The 13954-nt window shown below is 51.3% G+C and overlaps 1 protein-coding gene and 1 long non-coding RNA gene across 2 annotated transcripts in view; one reads left to right on the top strand and one right to left on the bottom strand.

Moving 5' to 3' along the window:
- Positions 1-13954, top strand: part of CCDC12 (coiled-coil domain containing 12) — a 42946-nt gene that overhangs the window by 9804 nt on the left and 19188 nt on the right. The window lies entirely within an intron of this gene.
- Positions 1169-6733, bottom strand: LOC142052253 (uncharacterized). The gene is made up of 2 exons (XR_012658784.1): positions 4231-6733; positions 1169-1593 (listed from the first exon to the last, which is right to left on the bottom strand). It is a non-coding gene; the product is annotated as an uncharacterized LOC142052253 (long non-coding RNA).

Here is a 13954-nt window from a genome sequence, read left to right as displayed (position 1 = left end):
GGGTGGTGTAGTACTTTCTCTGTAACTTGGGAGGGGAACGAGTGTATGGAAGAAAAGTCCTTGCTGTGAAAGTGGTGTTTAGCATTTAAAACCATAGACAGACCTTATTGTGCAGGCGTGCTCTGGCTGTACAGGCTTTCTTTTTCCTTTTGCACTTGGCTTTGCTGCTATTAAATCCTGGGACAGCGTTTGATTCCTGTCGCTAAATGACAGGATCCACTACTAGGTAATTTCCCAGTAAAAGGCCTGGCTATTCCTCTCCTTTTACAACAACACCTGGCAGCTCAAGGGGATGCTACTCATTTTCCAAAAGTGTCTGTCAGCAAAACCAAGGTGGAGATGGTTGTGGGGGAGACGCCGGAGCGGCACGGCTCAGCCCCTGCTCGGCCGCCGTGCGGCCTCGCCTGAGCAGGGGAGATGCCTTCCTCCGCACCGAGCCTTCGTAATGCGATAACCTAACGAGCCCAATAGCCCCGTAGCCATTTCTCCTGCTCTTGTTTGCCAAAAGCCTTGAAGGAGGCCAAAAAAAACCAGCAGGAGCCTTCCCTCCGAGGCTGTACGACCTTTCAGCCGTGTCTGCGTGGGGAGGAAGGGTCTCCCACCCGCTCCTTCGCTCCGCATCCCTGCGCCGGCACTAAAGCTTTCGCGGCTGTGTCATGCATCACGTCGGGGAAAAACTGCTTTGGCCGCAGCCCAACCTTTTGTTTAACGTTGCTTTCGCTTTGCGGCCCCATCGCTTCCCTGCCCCTCCACGCCTGCCTGTGCTGGCAAGAGAGGTAGGAGGGGGAGGAAGGTCACGGCGCTGCTCGTTTCCTTTGCAGCGTAGCTCTGCACCGCATTTTCCTGCCGTTGCCGCGGACGAGGAGCCTTTCCGCCTGTTTTCCCGGCTGTCCCGAAGAGTCGGTCAATCTGCAAATGCTGTTGGACTCCGACCGAAGCAACCGAACCATTTGTCCATCTGAGGGCCAGCGTGTGGCACGGCAGCTTGGCTCGCTGCCATCCTCAGATGTGTGCTTTCTGCTTAGTTTTTATTTTGGTGGAGCAAAGCAGCCTTGCATTCCTGAAAGCAAAGTGCCAAACGGCTGAGAAAACAGTTGCTGTGGAAACAGAGCGTAGTAAAGTTATTACAGCGAGAATAAAACGCACACTTAGGGCTACAAAGGCTTCATTTCTATTCAGGCTTTATTAGGAAAGTAATAAACTATCGCAGCAGTGCTGCAATGGCTGGAGGTGGAAGCCTGCAGACAAAATGATTGTGCTTCCACCAGCAAGGCTCAAATACACACGCGGTGGGTGGCCAAGACGGGTCGGTCATCTAACCTTGGGAAATGTTCTTTGAGGCGCTTCTCTGCGGTGCCACCCCATGAACGTGGTTGATTTGGAGACGAGAGGGTCCTCCAGAGCCGTGTCATGTACCCCGGGGTCCGGGGTGATGGGGAAGATGGGATCAAGGGGGCTTGGTTGTTAACTTGGCTCTGGAGCTTGCTGGAGATCTCAGGTGTTTCTTGGTGTCTGCAGGGAGGTCCTTGGCCAGGCGGGCTCTGGCGTCGTGCTGCGTCATTTGTATCCGCAGGGAAAACTTGATAGTGAAACCTGAAAAGCAATATATTTTTGAACACTCATTTTGTTTGTCTTGTGGGCAGCTCCGGCTTGGAAGCCGATTGTGTGAAATATGTTTTGTTTTTTAAGCTCTGGAAACCTTTTGTGACCGTGTGGTTAGGAAAGGCTGGGAAATAAGGTCTGGGAGTAGAGGAGTGCCGATATATAATTACTTAAAATGGCGCTGTACACAACACGAAGGGTGGGAAGTAAAAGCTTGCAGCCGAATAGTGTTTTGTCTGTGCATCGCTGATGACAGTCCTGTGAAATACGGAGCTATGCTTGCCTTTGTAGGCAGGTGGGTCTCTTTGTTTCCCTTAAGGATGTGCAAGGCTGGCGGTTAAAGCCAAGACTCAAACTCACGTCTGCTTATTCACAGCTCCTTGCCATAATCGCTGGAAACAGCGGCAGTCACAGCTCTCTCCTCCGTGCACTGTTTGATAGGTTTTGTGCAGGGGAGCTGAATAAATACAAGTATTTTGCCATAGTCCCCAAGACGCTGCTGTGCAGCCGGCGCTAGGGACCAAAGCGGCCCTGCTTGTTCCCTGCTTTTGCTGCCCTCCCTCCAGTGAGCTGAGATTAAACCAAACCGAGTCGGGTTAAAACTAACCCAACAGGAAGAAGGAAATACTTGGTTTCTCTCTGCTTTGATTCCTGGATCTGGTTCATGGGGACACCTTGTGAACAGGAGGGGTGGGGAGGAGGACGGCCGGACCTTTGTTTTAAGCGCTGACTTCGGTGCGGCTGTGAAACTGTGGCTGTAGGCTGGAGTTTAACAACCTTTTACACCTGTCGGAGTTGATCCTACTGCGGCAGCATTGTGCTTGTAGCTGCCTGTGCTGGCATGTTTTTGACCTTGCCATGAACTGGTTCAGGAAGCTAACTGGCTTTTCTTTTTATCACACCCCCCCCCCCCCCCCCCCCTTGCTTTTGTTTGGTTGGTTTGGTTTAATTTTTGTGGGAGGGTAAGTCCTTGAAGTGGTTTCCCACGGGGCGAGGCGAGCGCTGGCGATGGGAAGGCGCGGCTGGTAGGGATGGATGGAGGCCGGGGACACAGAGGGGCTCTGGCACGGCCGCCTTGGAGGGACAGGGACAGGCTGCAGGATGGCGAGGCCGGCCTGAAAGCGGGCTCCTCACCGAGCCAGGGCTGGGCTGACAAACTGGGGAGTTAGGTGAGATATATTTCTATTTAAGCTTATGACAGCCAGTGCCCAGGTATAAATAATGGAGTGCGGTGGGATTATTTTGAGTAACAATGCACAGAGCTGGCACAGAGGCATCCAGGGTAATTGATTTGATGAATCTGAAATGCTTGACCAATCTGAGAGCCTTCTATGATGGTGGGACTGGCTGGGTCGACGAAGGGAGAGCAGTGTTTTTTCCTATCTTGACTTCAGTAAGGCATTCGACACTGTCTCCCATAACACCCTCACAGGCGAGCTAAGGAAGCGTGGGCTGGGTGAGAGGACAGTGAGGTGGACAGAGACCTGGCTCAGCAACAGAGCCCAGAGGGTCGTGATCAACGGGGCAGGGTCTGGCTGGAGGCCCGTAACTAGCGGTGCTCCCCAGGGGTCTGGGCTGGGTCCAGCCCTGGTCAACACCTTCACCAATGCCCTGGACGAAGGGACAGAGCGTCCCCGCAGCAAGTTGGCTGGCGATACCGAGGCGGGAGGAGCGGCCGATGCGCCGGCAGGCCGTGCTGCCATCCAGCGAGCGCTGGGCAGGCTGGAGAGCTGGGCCCAGGAGAGCCTCGTGGAGTTCAACCAGAGCCAGTGCGGGGTCCTGCCCCTGGGGAGGAACAGCCCCCCGCACCAGCACAGCCTGGGGGGGACCTGCTGGAGAGCGGCTCTGCTGAGAGGCCCTGGGGGTGCTGGGGGGCAGCGAGGTGACCCTGAGCCAGCACCGGGCCCTTGGGGCCAAGGGGGCCAGCGGTGTCCTGGGGGGCATGGAAAGGCGTGTGGCCAGCAGGGCGAGGGGGGCTCTCCTCCCCCTCTGCTCTGCCCCAGTGAGGCCACACCTGGGGGGCTGCGGCCATGTCTGGGCCCCCCAGTTCCAGAAGGACGGGGAGCTGCTGGAGCAAGGCCAGCGCAGAGCTGCCAAGGGGATCAGGGGACTGGAGCATCTCCCTTGGGAGGAAAGGCTGAGAGACCTGGGCTTGTTCAGCCTGGAGAAGAGAAGGCTGAGGGGGGATCTCCTCAATGCCTATAAATACCTGAAGGGCGGGTGTCAGGGGGATGGGGCCGGGCTCTTTTCAGCGGTGCCCAACGCCAGGCCAAGGGGCCACGGGCACAAGCTGGGACACGGGAAGCTCCACCTGAACATGAGGACAAACCCCTTCCCTGTGCGGGTGCCAGAGCAGGGGCACAGGCTGCCCAGAGAGGCTGTGGGGTCCCTTCCCTGGAGACATTCACCCCCCGCCTGGACGCGGCCCTGTGCCCCTGCTCTGGGGGTGCCTGCTCAAGCAGGGGGTGGGACGGGGTGAGCTCCAGAGGGCCCTGCCAACCCCTATGAATCCATTAAAGGCACTCGAGATGGAGGTTTTCCAGCAAGTGCTGTCTGTGGCACAGCGCTCCTGTTCATCCTTGGGAGATGCTGGACTCCCCCAAACTGGCTTTTCTTCAGTGCACCCACCTGCATTGCTCCGACAGGGCTCCAGAGCCCCGGCTCTCGAGGGGCGGCCGGTCTTGCTGTTGGTTGCAGGTGGATCAAGTGTAGCGCGGAGGTTGGCAACTTGCTACAAGCCGGGCAGGCATCTGCAGAGCTGCTGAGACCTGGGGGAGCTGGGGGAATCCTGTGCCGAAACCAGCAGCAATTAGTAACAGTGGCACAAAAGCTTTTCAATCTCTAACTGTTGCCTCTCCAAGAGATGGTGGTGAGAGGATGATATAATTGACCTCGTCAGCAAAATCCATCAAATGTCGCGCGGTCGGGATTACCCGGCGCGGTCATAGAGCAGATGGACGGGTAAAACGTTTTGTTCCGCGCGATTTGAGCGTTAATCGGGCTGTGCTTGGTTTGGGAATCCCTGTGTGCTCGTTCCTTCCTTCCGTCTCACGCTTCGATGCCGGTGGAAGAGGAGCCTTTCTTCCTTCCCATTTAATTTCTGGTTGGTTGTGGCCATGCGAGGGATTTGGGGACAAGGCCAGGAAATCTGCATTTAGCCTTTTTTTTGAGGGAACGTGTTGGGGAACGTGTTGGTTTTTTTTTCCCCATAAAACAATGTTATTCTCCTTCCTGCCTTAGAGCTGTTGCAGAGAGGTAGAAATTAGACCCAGCTACAGGAAAACATGCTTACTGGAGCTGTGGCGTGCATCTTGTGGGTACATCTGAGCTCATCCCGCTCCGTAGGGTGAGGCACTGCTGCTTCTCTTCCCCATGGGGACGTCACCGTGGGAGCATTCACACCACGATGCTCTTCCCCGGAGGTACCTGCAGCAGTTCCCGCTGCGGCGCTGGGGAATTCAGCTTTTCTCCAGGCAATTTCCCAAGGAGCCAAGTAGCCGCGGTTCTTGCTGACCTCTGTTGAAGAGCCCTTAACGCTCTCCCGTGTCCCACGTCGGGTACTTGTGCTAAATTTCCATGCTGTTTGCTCAGGGCCGTATTTGCTGCTGGCTCCGTCGTCTGAAGTGTTGGTGTGCTGCTACGGTACTGCAGGGGTTTCAGCATCTCACGTGGTGTCTGAATGGAACAATTAAATGTTCATAAAGGTTGTCAGACTCTTTAAAAAAAATTAAAATAGAGACATACCGATATAGGGGACCGCTCATTGAAAAAAACCAAAGCAGTGCTCAGCTTTTGAGCACGTTATTTTGCCTTCTGCCGTATGTTTCAGGCTCTTCGCAAAAGTGAATATTCCGCTGTTCTGCCATAAAGCAAGTCTGAAGCAGGTCAGGACTTGGGGTCAGAGCACTGGGCGAAGACCTTGGTTATTGCCCAGTTCGATGAACAAAAGAAATGAAGTTTGAGGGAAAATATTCATCCCTTAGCCAAAAAACATGAGGCCCTGAACTGAATTTTCAACCCAATCCTGAAACATTAGCTGAGGCTCGGCCGGTGCTTTGCGGTGGGCGTTGGTGGCTCGGCGCTGCCCCTCCCCTGCCGACCGCCACTGCCTGGCGGAGGGTTGCTGCGTATGGGGAAGGAAAGGATCAACGGAGGCTTCGTGTCCGTGTTTCTGCGAGGAGCTGTTTTGTTTTTCAGTTAAGTGTGGTGTTCTGGGCCAGTCTGGTGCGTGGCTTGAGAATCCCCTGTGGCTGTGACCTTGCGTGACTCACAGAAGAGAGAAACTGCAGTTGTTGACTCTGTGTCTCCCTGCGACGCCCAGTTACTTCAGCGCTGGATGATAAATACCTGGGTTGCACCATCTATGAAATTGTTGAGTTATTTGCCAAGCCCGTGTGTTCATCTAACCACACGGCACCTCTCTCGGGTGGTTTTGAGCCATCCCAGTTTCACGGATGGGGAAATTAAAATCTCGTTGCTGAAATAACATGTCGTAAGCAGCCTGACCAAGCGGCTCTGTGGTGCCAGGCTATCCTTTCGCTACGCGAGTGTAAGGTGGCTGCTGGTTATAGAGGAATTTTCTCTTAAAGGTTAGTTCCCTTGTAGCCTCCAAGGAAATAATTTATAATCCTGATGAAGATGGGATGGTCCTGGCGATCTCCATCAGTAAGCAAGTTTCCCCAGTGTCTTTCTGCCTGGGAGAACAAAGATGCAACAAAGCAAAGGAAAATCCATGGCAGGGGAGCTGGGGAGCGGCGGCCATGTCACTGCACGGCCGGCTGGCATTGCTTTTCGACGGGCTTTTTTGTTTAATTTATGAACAGGAAAAAAGAGACCTCCAGAAAATAGGTTAATCATCAGCTCCCAAAAACGCAGAGTTAGGTTTGTCTCGCGCTCAAGTGGCACCAGTTAATTAGCACGAGCGAAGCTGTGATTTACATTTGCGAAACTCTGGGTAGTTGATTTAACTTTCTTTTATATATATATGCGGGATTGGGAGGATTCATGCGGGGAGCTTCTTGGCTACAGCAAACCTTTAACGTTTCAGCAAGGTCTCGGTGTGCAATCGCAAGCCTAGTTGTAGTCTCTCATTTTTCCCCCACTCTTTTTTTTTCTTCCTTGGAGAAATGAAACTGGCCATGTGTAGCATTTGGTTTTGTTTCTGCTTTTATCTGAGAGCAACAGAGGTGACACATTAACTCACTGAAACGCCTCTAAAATCCACCCGAGCCAGCCTGGCCCTCTCTTCCCTCCCACCCCAGAGGAGAACAGGTAACTGGAACATTGTCCACTAAAGGCAGTGGTGGCTTCTTGGCTCGAATATGACTTAACAGGAAGGGTTTTTAAAGGTTTTTTTCCCCCCCCCCCCCGGATAGTAGAAAGCAATTATGCGACTTAATGAAGAAGACGTGATGGGGGTTAAAACAGGCACACCGTTTCTCTGGCACAGACAGAATTAAGCCTCGAGTTAAAACCCCTTTTTTGGTAGAAATTCAGCTGATTCCTGAGTGTTGTGTCCTGTAAATCAACAGCTTTTATTGGGGGATGGGACGACTCTTGCGAGCACATTAACCTGTCAAATTCAAATAAAGAAGTTCTGTGGTCGGTTAGAACAAGCTGTAATGGTCTGCTCTGCCAGCGCCGCTCTTTCAGAAGGGCTGGCTTTATCTTACACGTCAGGGCTCTGAAAGCAGCCTACAAAACCCATAAAACTTGCCGTCGCCAATACTGGTACGTGTATTAGTGGGTGTGGGGGAGCGATGCTTTACGGCCCATCTTCAAGCGCATTCGCCCTGCCATTTCGAGGTGGTCCTGCACCTCTGCAGACTAGGGGTTAAGTAGTCCCCAATGGGCATTTGCTCCATTTAAGGCGGTGGCTCTGGTCCTGCTATTTCCTTTGGAGACGCGATTTTTAGACTCAGACCTCAGGAAAGCACCGCTTTCCCTCTCAAATGTTAATTATTTGATGCTTTTGGGCATCGGCGGCTCCATCCTTCCTCCCTCAAGGTGCGAGCTGTTCCCTGCCAGCACGGTGGGGCTCCCCGATGCTCCCACCGGGGCGTTGCAGCGGTATTTCGTAGCAGCGTGCTGTGTCTTCACACCAGCGCCGTGGCCCCGCTGCGGAGGGTGAGTTCATGTGAAGGAAAGCTTCGTGCTAACGCTTTTGCGTCAATAGGGAGCGTTACTGGAGACCCTTGGCCCAGGGGTTGAGAGAGGACCTGTCATACACCCCGGATTTGAGGGCAGTGGCAGAGCACCTCTAACAACCATCAAGGGCACCTCTAATATTGCCTAATGTGAGCGACGCCGACGCGTGCGTGTGTTTGTCGTTAACAAATATGGTAACGATGCTGGAGCAGCGTCTTGCGCTGATGCGAACTTCAGTGGCCTGATCGGATCGGTGTCGTGAAAAATCCTGGGGTGAGGATGGAGAATGAAATGTAACCTTAAACCTTCTCAGGGCCCGGAGAAGAATGGTAAGAATTTGTCCGAAACGGGTGATGCCGAGGAAATTTGGCATGAAATGGTGTTCTTTGTGAGTCTGTTGGGCAAAGCTGTTAGAGGGAACTGGTAAACTACGTGTGCGCAGGGGTTCCGCCAGCTTCCCCCAACGCTCTTGTTCTGCTTAGCTTAGATTTGGCTTTGACAGTGTCCGACGGGGAGAGGAGTTAGTGATGTTCCTGCCGTATTGGGATGGAGAAGCTTATCCGTGGTTTTTCCAGCTCTTTGTTGCCTGAAAAAAATGTTCTGGCTTTGAAATGTCCTGTTCTTCCTGCTCAGGTGTGCCTACTTCTTCCCCCTCAAACTTTCTGCATCTCATTGAAACTCATTCGCACATAAGCAGTTTCTTCGACGAAAAGTTTGTAGTTCTGATCTCAGGGGAATGGTGGTGCCGCTCGTTTCACCGGGGGACAGCAGCTTGCTGCCAGAAACATTCTCCAGTCTTTGCCGCTTAACAGCCGCGTTTGCGACGCAAACACGCGGGTTCTGAAATCGTGATAACAGGTATATTTAAACCAGCCAACCACAGCCACTTAGGAGTCATTTTGGGTTATTTGAAGGGAAGAAATAGGTGTGCTAGTCTACTGTATAAGCATAATTATTAAAAAAAGAGATAGTATTAAAAATACCTTTCATTTTGGATACATTTTTGGAGGCATGGACATAAACCAAGGTGTTTAATTGAATTTCAGAGGTGGTTTTGCTCCTTGTGTTTGTTTCTTACGGGAAGTCGCACTGTTCGGGCTCTGATTTAACCATTTCCGTAGTAACCAGCTATGACTGAACCAGGATTAGGACTTCAATAAGGAATAAGCAGCAGGGACACGGAAGCTCTGGCTCTTAAAAATCATGTTTTTACACGACTACCACATGGGTTGCTATGAGCAAATGGATTCTAAACTGCTTTTGGAAAGTATCGGTGGATCTTGGGTGCTGAGTATACCTTAGTGACGTTTTTATGTTCAGAACTTTTTGCTGTAAAATTTTATTGAGTTCTGTTTTTTTGGCTACTTAAAGAATTGAAACTCTCTTGGTTTTAGAACATGCTTTATTGCTAATTGAGACTTTGAGCTACTCGGTGACATTCCATGACTTAGGTTTTTGCATTCTGGCATTAAACGTCTCGAAAGAGCAGCGAGGTGAGAGCGGGGCAGCACAGCAGTGCTTTGCCAGACTTCAAGGACATCTAAGCTTAAATCTTAGCCAAGCGAGAAGCAAAAAGTACTAGTACGTGCCATGCTCGGACCAAGGCACCGTAACTCTGCGCTCACCTCGTCGCTGACCTGACCGCCACGTATGCTTCCGTACAAAGAAACACCAAAGGAAAAACGGCAAACGCAACCACCGCACAAGAGGAATGCTCGTTACCCGGATCAAGCTGTCCGCTTGTTGCGCAGGCAATCAGACTGCATGACCTGGGAGCTTCCCTTTTGTCAGCGAGATGAGGACGGGCTGCTCTCGCTGATTCGAAGGCTGGCACTTGGCTTGCACAGGCTCCCCGGGGCTGGCTCTCGGCAGCCAGTAAGTGGGAATAGGAGCAGCTACAGCTTGGCTGGCAGAGATCAAACTTGCTTTGTTCCAGCGCTGACCTCTTTTTAACTCCTCAAAAAGAGACAGTTATTTGTGCCAAAGAAGCACTTGAGTGGTAACGTGACCATCCTCTAAGCTTTAAATGAAAGATAAGGAGATCTTTAGTATTCTGGTCAATCCCCGAGGAAAATAAGTCGGTATTAGCTCCTGGGAAGAGGAGAAGCTGTCAGGTCATTTTGTTGACTTTTAGGGGTTGCCAGGGGATGGCGAGCCTTGGCTGGGCCGCATTTAATACAGGCACGCGGGGCAAACTGAGTAGCCTGAGGGATTTGAAAAAGCAGCTCTGCTAAAGCCAGGGAGGAATGGAAATGCAAGTGGGAAGATTTAGGCAGATATTAAAACACGGCAATTTGGTTATTGTAACTTTGGGTAAAGGCCAACCCCGATGAGAGGGGGAAGCAGTTCTTCAGACAGAAATTCTTAAAAGAAGGTGAAGAGAAGGGAACAAATATAAAGTTCAGTTTATAAAGTGTATTTGGGAAGGAGTTAAGTGACCCACTTGTGTTGTATGGGAATGATGAGCTGCTTTCCAGACCAACGGTGATGAGAGGATGTTAGACATCTAGCAAAACCACTTAAAATCAGCAGTTGTAGGTAATTTGCACCTAGGAATCACAAATAATCAGCTGAAGAGATTGTTAGCCTGCTGCGTTTTGATTTAAATCTTTTTCTGAATACTGGACAAATTCCAAAGGACTGGAGAAGTGCTAATAAAGCACCACTATTTAAAAATAAAGGCAAGAGGGGTAACTTGGGTGAAGCCAGTTCGACTGCCATTGGTGTGGAGCAGAATGATGAAAAGCCTGATTTGCACTGCTTTTTAACGGAGTGAGAGAAAGAGAGTGTCATTTTTGTCATGCAAATTTGATTTAGTGAAGGGTTAGGATTGCACAACACGCTGGTTAAAAATTACAGCTCTGAAATGGGTAACTGATAGCTTAAAAGCTGTCAGCGAGGAATCATCATCTGGCAGAAGTGTTGCTTTTTGGGGCCCGGGCACCCAGATTTCCATTAGTCATTTGGAAATACACGTACATTTTTCTGCTGGCTCGATGGCAGCTGACTCAAAGGCTGAAGGCTGGTGAGGTCCGAGCAGCGATTTTCATCTCTTTATATCAAGTAAGAGCCCTTTTGAGCAAAAAAGGGGTTCTAAGGCACGGGGATATGTGCTCTCTGCACCTGTGTGGAGAAACTACAGGGCGTATCCGTAAAATGGGTTCATCTCTGGGAAACCAGCGGTGTTGAGAAGGATGCTGGTCCTTGGGTTTGTATGTCAGGTGAGGGATGGTGTCCCCTCCGTGTCACCCTGGCTCACGTGGTCCGGTGTGACCATTTTGGTGACATCTTAAAAAGTCAGCGATGGGGTGGGGGTAGGAAGAGAGAGCCCCATTAATCTGGTGGCTTATCAAAAAGGTTTGAGAAGCGTCCTCGATCGTAGCGCACAAGTGTTTGTACCCTTTAAATGTACCAGGTACAAAATGCTCTTTGGAAGTGAGCGATGGCAGGAACCAACTGGAAATAAGCTGTAGCATGATACGGGCTTTAAGAGAAGCTGCCAAAGAAAGGAGTGGCTCCTCCACCTCCTGCCCCCAGGGCAAGGTTGTGTCCTTCCCCTTTTCGTGGAAAAGATGCTTTACTCAGGTGTGGATTGCTGCGGTGTAGGGATAACTGGCTGAGACTTCCCAGATCAGAGGCGTTTTAAACAGCAGGTGAGGTGATTTAAACATCCCTTTTGGCCTTAAAAATTTGAATGCGATGCAAAGTGAGCTGCTTCCCTTGTTATTACAGTGGAAGGCACCAAAACTCATGATAATGTGCTGAAGCCCAGAGGAAAGTTTCATATTCCTCAACATGTGGTTTTCCCCGGAGCAGACGCTTCTTGCAGGTAGCCAAGACCTGCTCCACACGCAGGGAAGCACATGAACATTTTCCTCACTTTACTTGGAGGAAAAATAAGTCTTGTGTCTTGTAATTTCATATGCAAAGTTCGGCTGGGTGCCAGGAGAGGAGGAGATGACAGAAATGCCTTCGCGACCGCATTCCTCTCTGCTGATTATCAAGGCTTACCTCCTCCTTTGTGATACGGCTTGCCTGAAGTCTGGGAAGTGGGAGAACACGCAGTCTGGTGCTTTCCCCAAAACACTGGAAGAGCCTGATATTTTGCAGTGGAAGCTCAATACAATCCAGTGGTTCTTCAGCAGGCAAATAAAACTTCTGCCTGTCAGGACTGTAGGTTGTGGGTGGTAGCGGGAGACGAGCTCATCTCCCTCGTAATGACCCAGAAGTCGTCGTCTTCGCTGCCCTCCTGCTACGTGTAAAACCTTGGCCGTGCTTACAAAGTGTCTTACCAAGTTGTCGCCGTCCGGCTCTGAATATCGAACTGTTGGATATATTATTCTCTCTGCCCAGTGCTGGCTAGGAAGAAAACAAACTAACGCAATTCATGCTGACCGAGTAACGTGGTTTACATCGCAGGTTTGCAGGACCCAGGTTCTGAAGCTTGCAGACATGGTCCAGTTCCCCAGATACGCTCAGGCAGGAGCACAAGCTATTAACTGATCCCATGTAAAGCTTGCTGTAGGCCTTGCGGGTGTTGCAAAGAGGCAGCTGACACCCTCCTTTGAACAACCCGATGCAAATCTTTTTGAATTTACACCTTGAACAGGCCGTGGATTGGACTCTTTTCATCTCCAACCTCTTTGTGAAGAGCGGGAGTCTGTGGAGCAAAAGCCTTTGCGTTGGTAGCTATGAGCCAAGGGTTGCCAGCTGTGACATCGGCAAATAAAAATAGGTAGGAAGCTTCAAGCGAGCAAGCTTTTTAATGTTGGAAGTTTAACTTTGGAGTGCCTTCTTCCAGAGACTGAAGGATGGGAGTGACTTTGCAGGCAGTTGGTGAACGGTCTTGTAGACTTGTGCATGCGTGTCTCCAACCTTATGACTTTGTCTTACAGCTAATAATAAACACCTCGCCACGGGGTGCTTTCAAAAGAGGAATCGCTAAAGCAAGAGTGGAATGGCAGAGGGGGTTATTTTTGGCTCCCTTTGTGGCGTTAAGGTTTGAAATGTGAGAAAATGAAGTTTGAAGCGAAAAGTAGTGAGAGTTGAATTGCTGTTGCGCACCTGCGGGAAGTGACCGCCGGCAATGAAAGAGAAACACATTAAAAACAGTTGAAGGATGAATCGGTAATGGGGCAAACGCTGTTTTGGGGAGGAATACTTCACTTCCTGAGTTAAGAAATGCAAGTTGTGACACAGCTGTTGAACAGAGATACTTGAAGAGGATGACAAAGGGGCAGAGCTTAAGACAAAAGTTTGGTGCAAAGTGGAGAACCCCAAGGCGTTGCTGCTGTGTCAAAGTCCCGAGGGGTTGGATAAATCCAGTATGGGCAGAGGAGAAAGAGGAGAGAGACAGGGCAGCAGTAAAACATGGAGCTGTAAGATAAGTTGCGCGTTTGAGAGGCCGTCTCTGAATCGATAAATGGTCGCGGTAATGGGATCTGCCTTTCTGCCACCCTTTGCTCCCGAGGAGGCCCAGCATCCTCGCCGCAGGCTCCGTATCTTGCGTGTGGTTTCAGGTTCTGCACCTGCAGGAGTGGCCGGAGAGGGAAGCTCCTCCACGTTCCTGCAGCTGTTGTCTGCACAGCTGCTTGCGCACAGGAGGAAGGAGACGTTGGTTGTGATCCCCCATCGCTTCTCCGCAAGGGCAGTCGGTCACGTGCCTCTGCGCTAACCAGGCTATCAAGGGAGTGTTATTTCCCCCCTCTCCGTCTGCTTACCAACGGCCCTCTCGATGCCACCGTCTCTCAGCTACGCTCAGGCGAGGTGACGTGACCAAGGCGGCTTCGCATCTCAGCCAGGTTCATTCACGGCGCTGACGGAGGCCGCGTGAGCGGCTCCGGCTGCCTCCGCGCTGGAGCGGAGGAGCGCGCGCAGCCCTGCTGTGACGTGCTGCGCCTGCACGTGAGGACAGCAGCGTCGTGCAGCATGTCAGCTCTGCCCCAGCTCTTTGCTGACGCCCCAGGGATTTCAGATAGGTATCCCCTGAACAGTTTGGCTGTTATTTTTTCAGACTAAAGTGTTAGTTTTGAATATAATTTCAGGGTGTGCTCTGAGTAACTGCCTGGAGGGTGCAGGGGGTGCAGGTAAAGCTTGCCGTGACACAGCTTTTCTATCGCTAGCCAAAGCTATGGGCGCTGCCAGGCCATGGGGTGCATCTCTGGTTTTCGTGGAGGAAGAATAATCTCTAAGGGGATCTAACAGG

This window comes from Phalacrocorax aristotelis, chromosome 2 (assembly GCF_949628215.1).
Source record: "Phalacrocorax aristotelis chromosome 2, bGulAri2.1, whole genome shotgun sequence".
Lineage (NCBI taxonomy): Eukaryota > Metazoa > Chordata > Aves > Suliformes > Phalacrocoracidae > Phalacrocorax > Phalacrocorax aristotelis.
This window is presented reverse-complemented; position numbering and strand designations above follow the sequence as displayed.